Source organism: Chlorocebus sabaeus, chromosome 2 (genome assembly GCF_047675955.1).
Source record: "Chlorocebus sabaeus isolate Y175 chromosome 2, mChlSab1.0.hap1, whole genome shotgun sequence".
Taxonomy (NCBI): domain Eukaryota; kingdom Metazoa; phylum Chordata; class Mammalia; order Primates; family Cercopithecidae; genus Chlorocebus; species Chlorocebus sabaeus.
The window spans coordinates 89,980,636-90,002,896 of NC_132905.1; the positions used below are offsets into that span (position 1 = coordinate 89,980,636).

Here is a 22,261-nt window from a genome sequence, read left to right on the forward strand (position 1 = left end):
AGAAGCTGTTTTTTTGGAAAAATTAATAAAATAGATTACTATCTAGACAACAAAGAAGAGAGAGAAGAAGAAAATAGACACAATCAGAAATGATAAGGGGAATATCACCACTGACCCCACAAAAATACAACCAACCATCAGAGAATACTATAAACACCTCTATCTACATAAACAAGAAAATCTAGAATAAATGGGTAAGTTCCTGGACACATACACCCTCCCAAAACTGAACTAGGAAGAAATTAAATCCCTGAATAGACCAATAACAAGTTCTGAAATTGAGGCAGTAATAAATAGCATCCAATAAAAGCCCAGGATCAGACGGATTTACAGCTGAATTTTACCAGAGGTACAAGGAAGAGCTTATACCATTTCTACTGACACTATCCCAAAAAAATTGAAAAGGTGAGACTCCTTCCTAACTCATGTTATGAGACCAGCATCACTGTGATACCAAAATCTTGCAGAGATACAACCAAAAAGAAAACTTCAGGTCAGTATCTCTAATGAACATTGATGCAAAAATCCTCAACACAATACTGGCAAACCAAATCCAGCAGCACATCAAAAAGCTTATCCACCACAATTAAGTCAGCTTCATCCCTGGGTTGCAAGGTTGGTTCAACATATGCAAATCGATAAATATGATTCATCACATAAACAGAACTAAGGACAAAAACCACACAATTATCTCAATAGATGTAGAAAAGGTCTTTGATAAAATTCAACATCCCTTCATGTTAAAAATTCTCAATAAACTAGGTATTGAAGAAACATACCTCAAAATAATAAGAGCCATATATGACAAACCCACAGCCAATATCATACTGAATGGGCAATAGCTAGAAGCATTTCCCATGAAAACCAGCCAAAGACAAGGATACCCTCTCACCACTCCTATTCAACATAGTATTGGAAGTTCTGGCCAGGGCAATCAGGCAACAGAAAGAAATAGAGTATTAAAACAAAAAAAGAAGAAGTCAAATTATCTTTGTTTGCAGATGACATGATCCTATATCTAGAAAATCCCATTACCTCAGCCCAAAAGTTTCTTAAGCTGATAAGCAACCTCAACAAAGTTTCAGGATACAAAATGAATATGCAAAAATCACTAGCATTCTTATACATCAACAACAGACAAGCAGAGAGCCAAGTCAGGAATGAACTCCTATTCACAACAGCTACAAATAGAATAAAAAACCTAAGAACAGCTAACAAGTGAAGCACCTCTTCAAAGAGAACTACAAACCACTGCTCAAGGAAATCAGAGAGGACACAAACAAATGGAAAAACATTCCATGCTCGTGGATAGGAAGAATCAAGATTGTGAAAATGGCCATACTGCCCAAAGTAGTTTATAGATTCAATGCTAGTCCCATTAAACTACCATTGACATTCTCTGCAGAATTAGAAGAAATTATTTTAAAATTCAGATGGAATCAAAAAAGAGCCTAAATAGCCAAGACAATTCTAAGCAAAAACAACAAAGCTGAAAGCATCAGGCTACCCAACTTCAAATTACACTACAGTAACCAAAACAGTATAGTACTGGTACAAACACAGACACATAGACCAATGGAACAGAATAGAGAACTCAGAAATAAGATTGCACACCTCCAACCATCTGACCTTCAACAAACCTGACAGAAACAAGGAATGGGGAAAGGATTCCCTGTTTAATAAATGGTGCTGGAAGAACTGGCTAGCCATACGCAGGAAGTTGAAACTGGACTCCTTTTTTACACCATATACAAAAATTAAGATAGATTAAAGACTTCAATGTAAAACCCCAAACTATAAAAACCCTAGAAGAAAATTTAGGCAATACTATTCAGGACATAGGCATGGGCAAAAATTTCATGATGAAAATGCCAAAAACAATGGAAACAAAAGCAAAAATTGACAAATGGGATCTAATTAAACTAAAGACCTTCTGCACAGCAAAACAAACTATCATCAGAGTGAACAGAAAACCTACAGAATGGAAGAAACATTTTGCAATCTATCCACCTGACAAAGGTCCAATATCCACAGTCTACAAGGAACTTAAACAAATTTACAAGAAAAAAAAAAAAATTAAAAGGTGGGCAAAGGACATGAACAGACACTTCTCCAAAGAAGACATACATGTGGCCAAAAAGTGTATGAAAAAAGGCTTAACATCACTGATTATTAGAGAAATGCAATTCAAAACCACAATGAGATACCATCTCATACCAGTCAGAATGGCGATTATTAAAAAGTCTAAAAACAACAGATGCTGGTGAGGTTGTGGAGAAATAGGAATGCTTTTACACTATTGGTGCGAGTGCAAATTAGTTCAACCATTGTGGAAGACAGTGTGGTGATTCCTCAAAGATCTGGAGGCAGAAATACCACTGGACCCAGCAATCTCATTACTGAGTATATACCCAAAGGAATAGAAATCATTGTATTATAAAGATACATGCACATGTATGTTCACTGTGGCACTATTCACAATAGCAAAGACATGGAACCAACCCAAATGCCCATCAATGATAAACTGGATAAAGAAAATGTGGTACATATACCCCATGGAATACTATGCAGCCATAAAAAGGAGCATGCCCTTTGGAGGGATATGGATGGAGCTGGAAGCCATAATTCCAAGTGAAGTAACGCAGGAACAGAAAACAAAACACTGCATGTTTTCACATATTATTGTGAGCTGGATGATGAGAACACAAACACATGGTGGGGGACGACACACACTGGGACCTGTTGGGGGTGGGGGGAGGGAGAACATCAGGAAGAATGGCTCAAAATAAACAAATAAATAAATTAGATGTGCTGTAAAATACCTACCAAATTTCAAAGAGTTAGTACCCCAAAAAAGTCAAATAACTCATTAATAACTTTTTATAGTGATTATATGTTAAAATTTGGTTACATTGGATTAAAATATATTACTAAACTTTTACTTGTTTTCTTTTACCTTTGTCAGAGGGCTACTAGAAAATTTTAAATTACCCATATAGCTCATATTATATTTTAACTAGATAATCTTAACCCAGAGTATTTATGAAAACGAGAATCTCAGAGGTAGCCCAGGAATCTGCACGGTTAACAAGCATCCAAGTGACTAAGATCACGGCTATTTGAAAACCCCTGACACAGCAGTGACTTGAAGCATGAGTCAGGACACTTGGATTCTAAACATCATTCAGTTCTTCTTACCTGGGCCTTAGTCTCCTCATCAATAAAATGAAGGGCTTGGATTAGACCTGGAAAGTTGTCTGATTTAAGGCTTCCGATCCCATTACCCACTGATTATTTGTCCATAAACCTAGGCCAGCAAAGATCCCCAGAGACTGAATGGACCTAGATGGGTACCAGATTCAGGCAGGTGTGACCTTAGGGAGGCTTTCCTGGTTTTCACATCCTCTGGAGGACTCTGAAAGAATGTTCACCTGGGGGCTTCCCAGAGGAGTACAGCTAACTCCAGGGGAACCACATGGAACTTTGTCTGCATCAACATCCTTATCACCACCAACTGCTATGTACAGCACAGCCCCTCGATATGTCCTAGAGCCGACTCATACCTTTAGGCTGCCCTAAAAATGGCCAAGATTCCATGGATCAAACAGAAGAACCCAGCCCATCCCAAGAAAGGTGACTCGACTCAACCTACCAACCTATTCAGCCAGAAGAATTCCTTTTCAGAAGCAGATTGGGAAACCAATGTTTTCCCGCTGTGGAACTACCACTTTCACCTTTCCAAGACGACTCTGACAAAAGTTGCTAACCCACTCTTCAGAACCTTTGAAATTCATCTTCCTAACTGAAGGGAGGTTTTCCATTGGGAAAAAAATGGTTCATTCAAAACAAGAATAAATGTGTTCGGCGTCGGTGTCGCTCCGCGCGGCGGGGCTCTAGGCCGAGGTCTCACCGCGAGCTGCGGGTGAAGCGCTGGTGGCTAAGAGCACGCGAGGAGGCGCCACCCGTTTGGCGTTGGCTCTGGCTCCGGCGTCGCTGTGTCCTGACAACCGCTCCGGTAACCGGTTCCGAGACAGTGGGTGCGGCCGCTTTAGCCTTGAGTGGGCTCCACAGCTGCCTGCGGGTCTCTGCTAGTGCCGGACCCTTTCCTAGCAGATCCTACGCCGAGCTGCGACCCTGAGCCAAGAGAGGGAGCCCCGGCAATGGCGGCCTGGACAACCTCGCACCAGTCAATCAAGGGGATCCTGAAGAACAACTTCCTCTATGGCGGCGTCTGCCGAACAGCCCCACGGGAGTGTGGACTAGGAGCTGAGCAAAAAATCCCGGAAGTGGGATGAAATGAACATCCTGGCAACATATCATCCAGCAGACAAAGATTATGGTTTAATGAAAACAGATGAACCAAGCACTTCTTCCCATCGTATTATGGGTGATGATGAAGATGCATGTAGTGATACAGACACCACTGAAAACATGGCACCAGATATCTTAGCTAAGAAATTAGCTGCTGCTGAAGGCTCGGAACCAAAGTATCGGGTTCAGGAACAAGACAACAGTGGAAAGGAGGATAGTAACCTCTCACCTGAAGAACAAGAAAAAAAGTGACAATTTGAAATGAAAAGGAAGCTTCATTACAATGAAGGACTCAATATCAAACTAGCTAGACAGTTTCAAAAAACCTACGTGATGATGACGAAGATGAAAAAATGTTAGAGACTGCAGATGGAGAAAGCATGAACACGGAGGAATCAAGGATCTACTGCAAGTGACCAACAGCAAAACAAATCACGAAGTTCATACAAGAGATTGGTTCAATGCTGTAATTGTTTGTTAGATATAAACCCTGTTACTATAATTGCTTCTTGTTCTCCACAATTCATGACTTAAGTACCAAAATGCATACCAGTTATTATATATTGCCAAAAATTAAGTGATAAACTTAGAGACTGATTAGGCTGAAAATGCCTAATAGATGTATATATTCTTGTGCCTAGTACTTTACCACCAATACAGTGTAATATCATCGGTCCAAAATTGTATTAATTTTGTAAATACACTGGTTAATTTGTATTAGATATTATATAGCTTTTTATGCTTTAGAGGTTAAACAATATATTTGGGGAAAACTATTTTCATCACTCTAAATGTGGTGGTAGCTCTTACAAAGTTTGTCAGCTTTTTTTTTTTTAATCAAAAGCCAACTGAACAACAGGACATATAGACTGATAAATATTCAGGCTGAATAGTATTTTAACACTTATCTTCAACTTGATTTGTCTGTTTAATTGAAAAGGATTATAAGAGTTACCGTTGCATTTTCTGGCCTACTACCTTTAAAACTCCTGTTGTGTTTCTTTGTATTTACAAGGAAAGGACTGAACTTTTTCTCATCAAAACTGGCTTTTTTCCCACAAATAAATTATCAGGTTAAACTTGCACTAATGTCTGCTCTGTTTTTTGTTTTGGTTTTTTCTGTTTTATGTTTTTGGTACACTGGGCAGACTTCAGAGCAACTTTTTTTCAATAAATATTCTAATGTAGCTATCTCGGCATTCCCTTTAAATACCTGTCTTAACCTCCTGCTTTTATTTCTTACTCCTTTCCACACATACGCACACAATCCTTTACCTTTTAAAGGATCATTAAGATTACATTAGGAACTCTTTCTGTCACTCTTCTGTGATTTGCTGCAATATTGAAATTCTTATTTTGACCATCACTGCCTATTCATTCTTCTAATACATGAAGAAAATAGATTAAGTAGCAGCAGTACTATAGGCAGGAAATACAGTTTAACTGCTAAATTTCTATACCTCTCTGATTTACAGCTTGCTAATTAAATTGCTATTATTAGTTTGTTTGGCTTAGACTTAAGAAAACAACTAACTGAGGGGTTTTTTTGTTTTCTGGGTTTTTGTTGTTTTTTTTTTTTTGGCATGAGGAGAGAATTGTGGGTAACCAGTGATATGATTATTACTGAATGTACAGACAGAAGTAAGCCTGGACATTGTTTAATTTAAAAACTTTAAATAGTCACTGCCTTAAGGGAATATTATAATATATACTATGACAAATGTACATTATTCTTCTAACACAGTAAGAATTACTTGGAATATTTTCCTGAAATGAAGTGCAGGAAAGCCCTGTGTGTCTTGCTTGGTTTAGTGATGGTTTCATTTCTAGCCAATTATTTGTATCTTAATTTTTTGTTAGTACCAAAATAATCTGTTATATGAACAGACTTTTAAAATAATTTCTGTATATTATATATATAAGAAAGCTTTTACTGAACAGCTTATCTTCCACTTGCAAGTTTATGGAAATATCAGTATGTCAAAATAAATAAAAAGTGAGAGAATTCTTTGGTATTAGAAGAATGTGCTTATTATTTTGATTTTTTAAATGGGATATAATCAAAGTACTGCTGAACTATAGGTGCAGTATTCTACTAAACATTTCAGCTAGTAATACCACTGATTTAGCAACAAAACTGTTTATGTCTGCTTTCTGAATTTAGAATGTTGAGATTACTTGTTTAAATCTGTTTTGGGGGATGTAGAGATTAAGTCTGTACATACACGTGTACATATATTCACACACCTTCTGATTTTGGTTTTCTCGTTTTTGAGTTCTTAGAAAGTATTCACATACTCTTTTTTTGTAGAAGCAGCTGTTGTACAGTGAAGAAAAGGATAAGCCTTTAAACAGTTGATTCTGTTTGTGTTTTCTACAAATTATTTTTTGAAATTTAAATTACAAGCAAACTCGTTTCCTGGTTTTCAGAAATAGATGATTATTTCAGAGCAGTAAGACATGACAAACGGCATGCTCAGGAGGATTTTAGGTAGTCAAATGCAGCTGAGAAAAGGTATTTTCAAGTCCTAAGTTGCTCATTGATATGGTATGAACTAGTCAAAACATGAACCATTATGATTCAAGTTAGATTTTCTTCTGGAGAGACAGATCTGAATGTTCAGTTCTAGCCAAAGTAGATTTTACTTTCAACTTTTTAATCAATATCACTTTCTGTGCTTAACTCCTTGGTGTTGCCTTGTCTGTTTTCATTCATCTAAAATTCTGCAGGGATGACTAAAATTTGACATAATGGTATAAATGGATTCTTAAGAATAACTTTAAGTTGAAGATTAAAGCAAGATGCCATTTTCCCCATGACTTTCATTTTGTTTACATTTTTCCCTTTAAGTTAGTATACACTACACATACATAAAATATAATAATATAACAAAAAGTAAATGTTCTTATTTTATAGAAGAATAAAATGTCTGATATTGGGATATGACTGGTGGTATTATATTAATAATTATTGTAATAAAATTAGTAACTTCTAAAATTGATGAAATACCTGCTAAGCATAATGAGAAAATTGTAAGAGGCCCCTGCGTGTGCTACATTTCCAACTAAAGATGCTTACCCAGTCCCAGCTCCAGCTTCTGCTAGTAAAGGGGCAAGCAGAAGTCAAAACGATGGTGAAAAAAGTCAGAAGCTTATATTGTTTATTCTGGAGAATGCTGTATCTGGGCTCAGTCATTTAGGGAGCTATTCAGTTATCAACTCCTCTTATTTTGATAGGCATATCTATTAAAAAGATTATTACAAATGCATGGGCAGTTATAATGACATAAATTTGATCATCGCCTAATAGGGCTCCTGGTTGACCCAGTTTGGCTCATATTAAAAGATTTATGTCAGTTCCTACTATTCTGGCTCAAGCACCAAATACTGTAATGTACCAATATCTTTGTGTTTGTTGAAAATAATCAACGATTAATCAATATAGGTAGAAGAGTGAAATGCCTGAGGAAGCCTTCATCTGTAAATCTAAAGACAGAGGTTGAACCCTCTTTTTACTGAGCCTCAAGGTGAATAGTCACATCAAATTGCAAACCCAAAGATGCAGCTTCAATTCTGCCAGGGCTTCCCCTGCCCTTTTCTCTCAACAGCAGAAGTAGACTGAAGACAGGTGATTAGGGTATTTCACTGTTAATCAAATTTTCTTGAGGTTGGATACTACCAATCTAATGAGAATTTAGTTTAATTAAAATGTTTGATTTGCATTCAATTGATGTAAGATAGAGTCGCAGTCCTTAATTTTTCAGGAATAAAATATAAAATATTGCTTAGGGTTTTGAAGCCTCTTGGTCTGCCTAACCTAAATTCCTAATCCAATGTTGAGAATACTGGTTTAAGTGGGAAGAAAAAGGCTGATAACAAAATAAACGAGGGAAGGAAGAATGTTTGTTTTATATTTTCAAATTGTCATTTTGTTTTTATGTTATTGGTTTTGGGGAATGTCATTAATGATGTAGAATAGATTAATCCCATATAAAAATATAAGTTGAGTAGTGCTATGATGGTGATAAATGTTAGTGTAATAATGCTGTTATTTTTTGTTAATTCTTGGCTACTAAGTCATTTGGTAAAAATCGTGTAAGTGGAGGTAGGTCTTTCGGAGATAACAGAAATACAAAGATATGGAAGTTACTAGTGATAATTTACCCCATGTATGTAATAATGATAATGTGAGGAAGTTATATTTAAATTAAATATGAATACAGTGATTATTAATATTTTGTAATTTGTAGATGTAACATTATTGTAGAAAGGTTGTAGGTTAGAATGGACATTTAGTCTATATGTGTAATTGATAAATAGGCTAGAATTTTGTGTAGTTATGCCCAATTTGGTCTTCCTCATTCTCCTACCAGAATTGATAATATAGCAATAATTAATATTACATTTGGGTTAATTGATGATACTTGGAATTGAGATTAGTGCCAGTTTTTGTCATGTTAATAAGATTATGCCTGATGTTATTGGAATTCCTTGTCTTACTTCTGGGACTCAGAAATGAAATGGAGAAAGCCCACTTTTTATAATTAGTGTTATAGTGATTATTACAGATGCTATTGGGCTGGGAATTTTTATGACTGTTCACTACCCAGAATATGATATATAAAGACATCTATGATTAGGAGTATAGATATAGTTGTGTTAAGAAATATTTAGTAGTTGCTTCTTTGGATCATGAATTTAATTTTTTATTAAAATGAGAATAATGGCTAGTACATTTATTTCTAGTCCTATTCAGATTATTAATCTGTGCAAGCTGAATATTGTAACTATACTTCCTGTAAAGTTCCAACTCACGGTTCACATCACTCTCTGTTATATAGTATACAGAGACATACATATTTTATATATATATGATATCTTTCTAAAAATAAAAAAATGAAATTGCTTTAGTAAGCATTGCCATGTGATTTTTGGAGGGAGGAAGATTGGGAGCAAAGAAGGAAATGGGTAAGATCGGCCCCAATCTAAATCTCAGGTGTGCTTCCCACAAAGGGCTCCAGAGAGTCTCTGGATTCCCCACGACCAGACAGCCACAGCAGGTGGGGTTAGATTGGAGATGAAAGCATTTCAGATACATGTTTGTTGACTCACATGTAAGGATAAAATTTACCAGACTGCCTAAGAGGAAAAGATCCTGGCCCAAACCTTTTCCTTAATCAATGGAAGAATCCTTACTTTCCCCCACTACAAAGAAAGGAGCAAAGAGCCAGCCACGAGGTAGTCAATCTGCACCCGTTCAGACCTGAGTGCAAGGACCTTCTATGGCCTGGAATCTTCAACACACGTGAAAAGGACTTTTTCTATCCTTAAACGGTAATGACCTATTGCAATACGGCTGTGACACTGGAAGATACCAACTCCTATATCTTGCTTTGCTGAGGACACGCACAGTTTTAGCCTCAGACCTTCCTAGATTACAGTTTAGCTTTAGCTCATATTCTCATGTTTGTCTTAAATGTCAGCTTCTGATCAAGCTCATTAAATAGGGCCTGGCCCTTCCCACAGGGTGCTTACTATCTCAGCCAGACAATTCTTGCCATTAGGCAAGAGGAAGAAGACAAGCAAACTTGTAAGAGGTGTAAAGAATGGAACTGGGACCCAAATTATAAGCTAAGGCCTTGAGTAAACATATACAGAGGTTCCAGGTAAATGGTGATTCTGTTTACAGTGGAACAGGACCTTCTTTCCCAGGACTTCTCCTCCTAGCTGATCTGATTAGCAGCTCCTTATACATATCTCCTGCTCCAAAGTTTCCATTGCCACATATACAGGTAATGGTATTTTGCACAAGAAGATAAGCCCGGTTCAATAATGGCAGGAGGGTCTGCTAATCAGCTACATCAATTGCCATATATGATCACTAGTCACATTCTCAACTGGTATGGCCCCACCTCTTCCTCTGCATGGAAAACAATTAATGGTATCTTTTTTGCTATCCTTGGATTGTGACTAAAGTATGAGGTGCTTTCGTCATAATTAGAGGTGCTGCATCACCAGGAATCTATGTTAATGAGCAACCAGAACTTCCTGGAAGACAATAGCCCAAGAAGCACCCCACTGTCATCAATGAAGAAGTGACTCTGGGAAGACCTTGGTGCTTGGTCGGTCTCCTGAGCCCCGCCCAGCCCAATCTGCAATGTGTAGAGACTGTAACTGAAAACGGAGGTTGTTTTCACTAATGATATCCAAGGCATTGAGGAAGGGGCAGCTCTGCTTCAGTGACCTTTCATGAAGTACACACCAGGCGAAAAAGGGAATTTGCGCCACAAAAAACTACACAGCTGTGGCTCCTAAGGGCTCCAAGCATCATCAGCACAGGCAGTGGAGATGGCATCCCAGGGCAGCAGCAGAGAGGCCTGGAGGTCAGGTGTCACTCACCCCAGGGGTGGCAGATGGTCTCATGTAGACCTGGATGACAATGGAGAAGTCTCTACTGGCACCTTCCCCAGCATCAAGGAAATAAAATGGCAGCTGCCACATAGTAACAAAGCCCTTGAACCATTAGAAGAAAGGTTTCTGAGGGCCAAGGTCCCAAAGCGGCTAGAAAAATAGGGTCATCAATACTAGTGGGAACGTCTTTTAATCCCCATGAGTTGTAAGATCTTAACCACAGTCTACAAATTCAAACATTTTCTAGGATGTAAAACTCGCGTGGCTCACGCTTGTAATCCCAACACTTTGGGAGGCCAAGGTGGGCAGATCACAAGGTCAGGAGATCAAAACCATCCTGGCCAAAATGGTGAAACCTCGTCTCTACTAAAATACAAAAACAAATAGTCGAGTGTGGTGGCACGTGCCTGTAGTCCCAGCTACTGGGGAGGCTGAGGCAGATGAATCACTTGAACCCGGGAGGTGGAGATTGCAGTGAGCCAGGATCATGCCACTGCACTCCAGCCTAGCAACAGAATAAGACTCCAAAAAAACAAAAAAAAAATGCAGACACACAGAAAGCTTGTGGGTTCCTCCAAAGGGCAGCTCAGAGATTCCTTCTTCTCTGATCTCTCTTCACAATCAGGTTTCGCCAGCTTAACCTGAGACTTAAAGGTGCTGAAAACTGAAGGTTTCAGGTGAATAAATGGGACTGCAGAACAGAGATTGGCAGCTATCATTATAACCCAGTGCCAAAGGGGTTAGACCTGTGGGTTCCACCTCTCTGGTGAATGATCACCTTCACTAAGAAGATGGTCATCTACCAGTTATGACCTCACATTTTCCTACTCAATGCCTTCAAGTAGGAGAGTATAGAGAGGACTGGCTATCACCTCTCAGTAGCTACTGCTATTAACTAGCCAATTTTCAACAGCTCCCCTTATACATAAAGCGGGCATGAAAGCAAATTAGAGCTGGATCCTACTAATGGGGGACCAAGAACAGTAAATGTGTTTGGAAAACCAAAGGATTTGAGACAGAAAATTTCACAGATGGCATGATCCAATTCTATCATTTTTTAGTTATAGAACAGAAGTGTCAAAAATCAGGCCATGTGGTCAATGAGGGACAGAACAGAACACAAATCCATGCTTGGCTATGGTTATGGGCTTAATTGTGTGCTCCAGAATAAGATATGTTGGAGTCCTACCCCCAGAAGCTCCAAATGTGGCCTTACTTGGTAGGATCTTTACAGAGGTCATCAAGTGAAAAGGAGCTCCTTCTTATCATTCTCATGCCTTTGCATTGTCATAGCTTAGTTCCCACTTATGAATGAGAACATGAGACATTTGGTTTTCCATTCCCCTGGAGGAAAGGGTGGGAGGGGGTTGAGGGATAAAGGACTACAAATTTGGTTCAGTGTATACTGCTTGGGTGATGGGCTCACCAAAATCTCACAAGTCACTCCCAAAGAACTTACTCTTGAAACCACATACCACCATTTCCCCAAAAACCTATAGAAATAAAAAAATAACAAATAAATAAAAGGAGGTCCTCGGGAAGGGCTCTAATCCAATATGCCTGGTGTCTTTATCAAAAGAGGAAATTTGGACACAGAGACATGCACACAGGGAGGACACCCTGTGAAGACTGCCATGGTCAAGTAATTTCAGCAGGTGGAAGAGAGGTCTGGGGTGGATCTTCCCCTGGCACCCTCAGAGGGGCCCAGCCCTGCAGACACCTTGATCTCAGACTGCTGGCCTCCAGAAGTCTGAGCTAATACATTTCTGTGGTTTAGCAACTCCAGTTCTGGTACTTTGTTTAGGCAGCCCTAACAAACTAAAATAACTACTTCCCAGTCCACTAAGCCACCGTACCAGTAGTTTTCCAATTCTGTTCTGTAGGGCCCTAGGGTCCCGGGTAGATGTTTAATAAGTGGCTCTCAGGAGGGGATGTGGGAGACCTGATGTGCAGTCGCTGCCAATTTCCATGGTGTAAACACTCCCCCTGTGGCCAATTTCAAGTTCCTAGTGTGTGGTCACTGAATGCAGAGCCAGGAATTCCTGCACACAGTCACTCTCATGACCAGGAGGAGATTCTAGGAGGCACCTTGGGGCTGGAATGGGGTAAGTGGAGGACCAAAGAAGCAGGACGCCAGCATCGCCACCAGCCCAAACTGAGCACTGTATGTATGAGAGCAACACAACTGAAACTATGAGCTCCACTACAGTAGCCCATGACCATCGGGGCAACAAACCCACTTCTTTTTCAACCTGAAGTTTTTTGTATCTGTTACACGCCTATACCTCTGGAACCCCAGACCACTGTCTGTAAAGGTCCAGCAGTTTTAGAGGTCACTCAGGGGCTCTTCATGGAGGTCACTCTCCTCATCCCTGGCCTCTGTTTCTTGCTCATTAAAGATCACACTGCTTTTCACTTACCTAGAGATGAATTTCAAAAAGAGCATCTTTCACATTCAGCAAAAGATCAAATTTTCCTCCCCCCCCCAAAAAAACAATCTTCAGGAAAAAAATTCCAGAAGAATCTACCCACACATTCTGAGTCCTTAATCTAGCTATCCAATGTGACACAGAACTCAGACACTGTGAGAACGTTTTGCTTTTACTGGGCCTGTTCTCCAGGTCTATGCTTTCTAATTATAAAGTTGATGTCTTAGTCCTTCACTGATCAGTTCAACCAAGAGGACTTGGTGCTTATGGCAATTGAATTGCTTGTTTATATATATATATATATAAACTTTAAGTTCAAGGGTACATGTGCACAACGTGCAGGTTTGTTACATATGTATACATGTGCCATGTTGGTGTGCTGCACCCACTAACTCGTCATTTACATTAGGCATATCTCCTAATGCTATCCCTCCCCGCTCCCCCTACCCCACGACAGGCCCCGGTGTGTGATGTTCCCCTTCCTGTGTCCAAGTGTTCTCATTGTTCAATTCCCACCTACGAGTGAGAACATGCAGTGTTTGTTTTTTCGTCCTTGCGATAGTTTGCTGAGAATGATGGTTTCCAGCTTCATCCATTGAATTGCTTCTTTATCAAGATGTCAGATTCATCCCACCGTTCAACTACCTCTAACACATGAATTGTATCAACTAAGCACATCAAACAGTAATGGTGAAAGGGAAAGGGACTAATGTAGTGGCTCTCAACTCGGGGCAATTTTGCCCCCCAGGAGACATTTGGTGGTGTTCGGACACATTTTTTATGGTCACAGCTGGAGAAAGAGATGCTAGTGGCATCTGGTATGTAGAGGCCAGGGTTGCTGCTACCTATTGTGCAAGGCACAGAGCAGCCCCCCAAGATAAAGAATTATCTAGTCTAACTATCAACAGCGGGAGGTTGAAAAACCCTGAATTCATGAAATGGGGAGCTCAGAATACATTGACTGGGAGAGATTTGGTCATTGTCCTATCACCATACTAAGGTGCCGGCCAGTAAAATGGTCTAAATATAGTGGCATATCTTATATATGACACACAAAGAAGAACCTTTATACAACTAAATTATTTTCAATAATAATTACGTAATAATAAGCAAGAACCATCATTTTCTTTAATTTTGCAGCAATTTAAAAAGTTAAAAATACATTTCTATTTTATAAATTTTATTCAAATTCAAGAAAATACTTAATGTATGAACTAAAATTTGCACTTACCGAACAAAAACATTTTACCTTGCAGCTCTCATTGTTTTATTTTAAAATTCATGTTAAGCAATGGGGAAAAGATTCCCTATTTAATAAATGGTGCTGGGAGAATTGGCTAGTCATATGCAGAAAATTGAAACTGGATCCCCTCCTTACACCTTATACAAAAGTTAACTCAAGGTGGATTAAAGACTTAAATGTAAAACCCAAAACTATAAAAACCCTAGAAGAAAATCTAGGCAATACCACTCAGGACATAGGCATAGGCAAAGATTTTTATAATGAAATTGTCAAAAGCAATTGCAACAAAAGCCAAAATTGACAAATGGGGCCTAATTAAACTAAAGAACTTCTGCACAATAAATGAAACTATCATCAGAGTGAACAGAAAACCTACAGAATGGAAGAAAAATTTTGTAATCTATCCATCTGACAAAGGTCTAACATCCAGAATCTACAACAAACTTAAGAAAATGTACAAGAAAACAACAAACAACCCCATTAAAAAGTAGGCAAATTATATGGACAGACACTTCTCAAAAAAAGACAGACATGAGGCCAAAAAACATATGAAAAATAGCTCAATATCACTGATCATTAGAGAAAGGCAAATCAAAACCACAATGAGATGCCATCTCACGCCAGTCAGAATGGCAACTGTTAAAGTCAAGAAACAAAAGATGATGGTGAGGTTGTGGAGAAATAGGAATGCTTTTACAATGTTGGTGGGAATGTAAATTAGTTCAACCATTGTGGAAGACAGTGTAGTAATTCCTCAAAGATCTGAAGGCAGAAATACCACTGGATCCAGCAATCTCATTACTGGGTATATACCCAAAGGAATATAAATCATTATACTATAAAGATATATGCACATGTATGTTCATTGCAACACTAGTCACAATAGCAAAGACATGGAATCAACCCAAATGCCCATCAGTGATAGACTGGATAAAGAAAATGTGGTACATATACACCATGGAATACTATGCAGCCACAAAAAGGAATGAGATCATGTCCTTTGCAGGAACACAGTTAAAGCTGGAAACCATTATCCTCAGCAAACTAATGCAGGAACAGAAAACCAAACACCACATGTTCTCACTTATAAGTGGGAGCTGAACAATATGGACACAAGAAGGGAAGCAACACACACTGGTGCCTGTCAGGAGAGAGTTGGGCAGGGAGACCATTAGGGAAAAGAGCTAATGCATGCTGGGCTTAATACCTAGGTGGTGGGTTGATAGGTACAGCACACCGCCATGGCACATCTTTACCTATGGAACAAACCTGCCCACCCTGCACATGTACCCTGGAACCTAAAAAAAATTATTATTTAAAAATAAAATAAAATAAAATTCATGTTAAATTTTAAACACAAAAACTCCAAATGTTCACACAGAATAACAGAATTAGAGTAACTCAAGTCTTATTTCTTCATCTTTACAATCACTGTGCTAATGTTGTTTGTTTGGAATCTACTGTTTAAACGCAGGAATGTGTACTACTAGGGGTTTGGAGGCATAAACTAAACCCCAAGTGAGCTCAAGTGTTCTAAATATTTTTTAACTTAATTTCAAAAAGAACACAGAGTCCACAGGTTGAGGGGCAGGGAGGGAACTGCCTGTATAACCGAATTATAATTGTAACTTCCATGTGAAATAGAGCTTACCTATGAGCCTTGGAGTCAAATGCCACCATTTTCTCTACGTTCTAGTGGTCACCCAGGCCAGCTGCTTCAACGTGGATAGGGGCTACACAGGCCATGAATATCATGAGAAGGTGAGGATCACTGAGGACCATCTTGGAGGCTGGCTACCACATTTAAATTTCAAGATGGTCTTCAGTTTGGAATTCACTGTTGGTCACTAGTTTGCTTAGTGGAGACCTACTACACAATACCAAGTGAAATCTTTGTTTCTCTGCTTTAATGGAGGGCATGGGTAATGCACTAAGAGGATTTTCTTATTACAACACTGGATATTTTCAATGCCTTGTTCATATTCCTGTTGCTTCACTCATGGCCAGCCCTATTCTCACAAGAGGCAAGCTGAGTTGCCAAGCCGGCCAAGCACAGTTATTATGAACAATGTATTATGACCATCTTGGACAGCTCCAATTAGCAAGAAATATGAGCAGTAACTTGTTCTGAATTGGAGCAAACACTTAGAGGGAAGCATTATTTTGATAAATGATCAAGATCTTTCAAACCTCAACTTCACTGCCTGAAATAACTCAGTACCACATTACGCCACGTCTGTTCCAATTCAGTCACTCATTCACTCATTTTACCTTCTCCCTTTGCATCCAGCATTTAGGAAGCTCACAAATAGTCACTGAATAAATAATATTATCAACAAGTAAAGACTTATAATAATTTGCTATTTTCATTCTAAATTTAGCATAGAAAAAAACATTAAATACTAAAACATCCACTTAAACATTATTTAAGTTCAAAATTATATATCACTGTCATAAATGTTGATGCAGATTAAATAGCATGAGGAAATAACTGTAACAAAGCAAAAAATAAAAAAATTGTTTTGACAGTATTTTTCAAACTGATAAAAGCAGGGAGCCCTCTTAGCATAGCTGGCAGCACATCAATCTCACAAACTGGAAAAAGCAGCCATTATAGAAAATATATTCTGGATAAATATATAATAAATTTACCTATTAGTTGTGTTTTAATGTTAGAACTAAATTGATATATATTCCTTTTTCTACTTTTTTGAATTTGTATTTTCTCGTAAAGTTTTCAGCAGTATGATTTTATGGGGCATGATTTTTAGTTAACAATGTACTATTATGTAATGCAAGAAGTAAAATAGCCTAGTAGAAAAGCATAGTAGAAAGAATGCTGGCCTAATGAGAAATCCTGGGAATGAGCACCTGCCATTGCTGATGAGCAGGATGACACCTCTTCACTTCTCAACCTCTTTATCTGTGAAAGGTAAGAACAGGAAATACTACTCACTTTATGCCAGCAAAATACAAAAAATTATTAAGAGAGTAGTATCTCATGTTTTCTTACCACAAAAAACAAACAAACAAACAAACAAAGGGACACCAGAAACCTTGGGAGGTGTGGGATATGTCTATTAATATGTCTATTACCTTAATTGTGGTGATGAAATCATGGTATTTGCATACTTCCAAAGTCATCAAATTGTTTACATTAAATGAATATGGTTTTTGCATATCAATATACTGCAATAAAACTGCTTTTTAAAAGGTATGAGACAGATTTCAGTGTTTCAGAGTTGCTACCTTTGGAAAAAGCAAGCTAAGAAAAATATAATTTCAAATACACTGACTTTTTTTATAGTTTAGCTGAAGAGATTATAGCCCAATCATTTCTGTTTAAAGATAAATGTTTTAAGCTAATAAGCAATGTCAGCAAAGTCTCAGGATACAAAATCAATGTGCAAAATCACAAATATTCCTATACACCAATAATAGACAAAGAGCCAAATCATAAGTGAACTCCCATTCACAATTGCTACAAAGAGAAAAAAATACCTAGGAATACAATTTACAAGGGATGTGAAGGACCTCTTCAAGGAGAACTACAAATCACTGCTCAAGGATATAAAAGAGAACACAAACAAATGGAAAAACATTCCATGCTCATGGATACGAAGAATCAATATTGTGAAAATGGCCATAATGCCCAAAGCAATTTATAGATTCAGTGCTATACCCATGAAGCTACCATTGACTTTCTTCACAGAATTGGAAAAAACTGCTTTAAATTTCATATGGAACCAATAAAGAGCCCATACAGCCAAGACAATCCTAAGCAAAAAGAACAAAGCTGGAGGCATCATGCTACCTGACTTCAAACTACACTACAAGGTTACAGTAACCAAAACAGCATGGTACTGGTACCAAAACAGATACCTAGACCAATGGAACAGAACAGAAGCCACAGAAATAATGCTACATATCTACAACCAACTGATCTTTGACAAACCTGACAAAAACAAGAAATGGGAAAAGGATTCCCTGTTTAATAAATGGTGTTGGGAAAACTGGCTAGCCATAAGCAGCAAACTGAAAGTGGACCCCTTCCTTACAACCTTATACAAAAATTAACTCAAGATGGATTAAAGACTTAAACGTAAGACCTAAAACCATAAAAACCCTAGAAGAAAACCTAGGCAATACCATTCAGGACATAGGCATGGGCAAAGACTTATGACTAAAACACCAAAAGCAATGGCAACAAAAGCCAAAATTGACAAATGGGATCTAATTAAACTAAAGAGCTTTTGCACAGCAAAAGAAACTATCATCAGAGTGAACAAGCAATTTACAGAATGGGAGAAAATTTTTGCAATCTATCCATCTGACAAAGGGCTAATATCCAGAATCTACAAGGATATTTAAACAAATTTACAAGAAAAAAAATAAACCACCCCATCAAAAAATGGGCAACAGACATGAACAGACACTTCTCAAAGGAAGATATTTATGTGGCCAACAAACATATGAAAAAAAGCTCATCATCACTGGTCATTAGAGAAATGCAAATCAAAACCACAATGAGAAACCATCTCACACCAATTAGGCTGGCAGTCATTAAAAAGTCAGGAAACAACAGATGCTGGAGAGGATGTGGAGAAATAGGAACGCTTTTACACTATTGGTGGGAGTGTAAATTAGTTCAACCATTGTGGAAGACAGTGTGGCGACTCCTCAAGGATCTAGAACCAGAAATATCATTTGACTCAGCAATCCCGTTACTGGGTATATACCCAAAGGGTTATAAATCATTCTACTATAAAGACACATGCACATGTATGTTTATTGTGGCACTATGCACAATAGCAAAGACTTGGAACCAACCCAAATGCCCATCAATGATAGACTGGATAAAAAAAATGTGGCATGCATACACCATAGAATACTATGCAGCCATAAAAAAGGATGAGTTCATGTCCTTTGCAAGGACATGGATGAAACTGGAAACCATCATTCTCTGCAAACTAACACAGGAACAGAAAACCAAACACTGGATGTTCTCACTCATAAGTGGGAGTTCAACAATGAGAACACATGGACACAGGGAGGGAAACATCACACACCAGGGCCTGTTGAGGGGTGGGGAAATAGGAGAGGGATAGCATTAGGAGAAATATGTAATGTAGATGACGGGTTGATGGGTGCAGCAAACCACCACAGCACAGGTATACCTACGTAACAAACCTGCAAGTTCTGCACATGTATCTCAGAACTTATAGTATAATAAAATATATACATATAAATGTTTTCTTTAAGAGTATCTTTCTGACCATCATGCCTCCCACCATGCCTACACTAGCTCTATCATATCTTGGTTTGTTAATGCATCAGACACCTCAGGTGATAGCCCATCACAGTCATCTACAGCTCAGGACCTAGGGGTGAACACCAAAATGGACAACAGAATATGTAGAGAAAGCTCCATAAGAAGCAGGAACCCATGTCTCTTCTCATTTGATCTATTCTTGTTGTGTGTGTGTGTGTGTGTGTGTGTGTGTGTGTGTGTGTGTGTTCATGTATGTGCAAGTGTCTATGTGTGTGTTTCTCCCAAGTTTCCTCAAGAAAACTTGATCACCAATGTCTCCAGCAGGCTGGACTTCTTGCTGCAGAGAAACAACTCTGGTGGGTAGGTTTTCCTTGTTTTCCTACAAGGAAAGAATGAAGATGGCAGGGTTCAGGAATGTATCAATATAGGATGTTGTTGCTTAAAAAAAGAAAAAGGCCAGGTGCAGTGGCTCAAGCCTGTAATCCCAGCACTTTGGGAGGCTGAGGCGGGTGGATCATGAGGTCAGGAGATCGAGACCATCCTGGTTAACACAGTGAAACCCCGTCTCTACTAAAAATACAAAAAATTAGCCGGGCATGGTGGCTGGCACCTGTAGTCCTAGCTACTTGGGAGGTTGAGGCAGGAGAATGGTGTGAACCCGGGAGGCAGAGCTTGCAGCGAGCCGAGATCGTGCCACTGCACTCCAGGCTGGGCGACAGAGCGAGACTCCGTCTCAAAAAAAAAAAAAGAAAAAGAAAAAGAGTCTGAGGTTCTCTGTTTCAGGGAATGGAGGAATAACAAGATGAAAGCAATAGGAAAAATGAACTGGCACGGAAGAGTTGGCTCCAGGAACTTCTCCTATCCTTCTTCAACTCTAAAATCAGAAAGGTTAATCTGGAGAGCCACTGAAGCATGGAGGATAGGTTTCCGAGCTGCATGCTTAGAGCTGCACATGAATTCCCCAAAAGAGTAAAGGTGGAGCCCTTAGAAGACACAGTGAGGACTCCAGGAGGGCAAGAAAAGGACAAACACTCAGGAACAAAAGCAGTAAAGGCAGTCATAGTTACAGATGCCAAAGAGGGAAAAAGGAGAACAAATTTCCATCAAAGCAGGAGGGTGTTTGGAGAAAGAATGGGTGGTGAACTGTGCTAAATGTTGGAAAGAGATTATAGAGGAAAGCAAGAGGACTGAGACACAAAGCTTTTTCAGTAAGGTATCTTTGGGCAGCATATTTGTAATAGAATGGTGGGGACAATCATCAATAATTACACCTCACATTACCTCACCAGTAAGGAGAGGCCGCACATGAGGAGACAGCCCAGCAAAACAGAGAAAGTATATGGTAGGAAGATTGAACACAACCAAGTGTGAGATTTGGGCATAGGAAATGTATAGACAATGGTTGGGTAACGGCAATAGGATGGAAGAGATGTAAAAGGGCCCAACCGAGAACATGAAGGACCCACTGGGGTGGAGATAGGGTGGACCAGCCTTGAAATCATTTCAGCAAGCAGAGCCCGATGTGCACAGGGGTTGCAAGCAACTAACCAGCAGTTACCCAGGGAGGCAGACAGCGTGGGGCAGGGGAGAGAGGAGAGCGCCTTTGCATCATGGTGAACCGTGATGTTTTCCAACAAGTAAACTGAATCAGGAACAGGAAGAAAGTCGGAACAAGAGCTATTCTAGGAAGTCAGCTGAAAGGCAGCCAAGCCGCATTAGAGAATCGGTGGTGATAACCGGGCTCCCATCAACAGACTGTGTGGTTCAGGGGCAAGACTCCAGGCCCTGGGGAGAGCTGGCAAGGGCAAGCAGAAAGGGCTGGATCTATGGAGGAGTGGAGGAGCAGGCTCCCAGAGATGGATCAGGTTCTTGAGACTTTGTGAGCCAGTGAGCAGACCTGGGTGCAAAGCACGACTGAAAGGGCCAAAACAATGAGTCATCGCAGCCCAGAGCACTGGGCCAGAACTCCTCAGCCCCTTCGTCGAGCAGGGCAGAGACAGCCTGGGCAGTAGTGTGTTTGGCTCAAAGACTCCAGCAGAAGAGGACTGTGAAGGCTGAGAACCAGGCAGGAGTCAAAGAAGGGGTGCTTTAAGGTAAGGGGATGGTCTAAACAGAAAAGGCAGAAGGCAGGGTAAGAAAGAGTTCAGAGACAGGGTCATAAGCATTTTGTAAGGCTAAGGCCAAGGAAGAAGTGGGAAGGCATAAAATACCCAGCGAATAGTTGGCCTTGCTCTCCTCAGATCTAACCAGTTGCAGACCCAGAGCTACTCTAGAGTAATTGTTGATTGAATGTGATGCACCCTGCAAGGCACCCAGTCAGATTGATCTGCTGGTGAGGGCCAAGGAAGAATTTCTCGATTGCGAGGACTGACAAACATCCATGCAAGTCCCTACAAGAGGTTATGAACATCACATCTTCTTCTTTTGAAATTACTTTTTCACCATGCAGATTCTTATACTCTGAGATACTTGGTGAGTATGGTTCTAACTGAAGGCCAAGCAACAAGTTCAATATCACCACAGGAAACTCGGCAGCCCCACTCCTTGTCTTCCAAAGCTGCCCAGCTCCTCCTCCCAGTGACTGATTTTCAGTTT

General features: G+C 39.4%; 1 pseudogene; it reads left to right on the forward strand.

Moving 5' to 3' along the window:
* Nucleotides 1-4,160: 4,160 nt before the first annotated feature.
* On the forward strand, nucleotides 4,161-21,539 carry LOC119619414 (protein phosphatase inhibitor 2-like; annotated as a pseudogene).
* The last annotated feature ends 722 nt before the right edge of the window (nucleotides 21,540-22,261 follow it).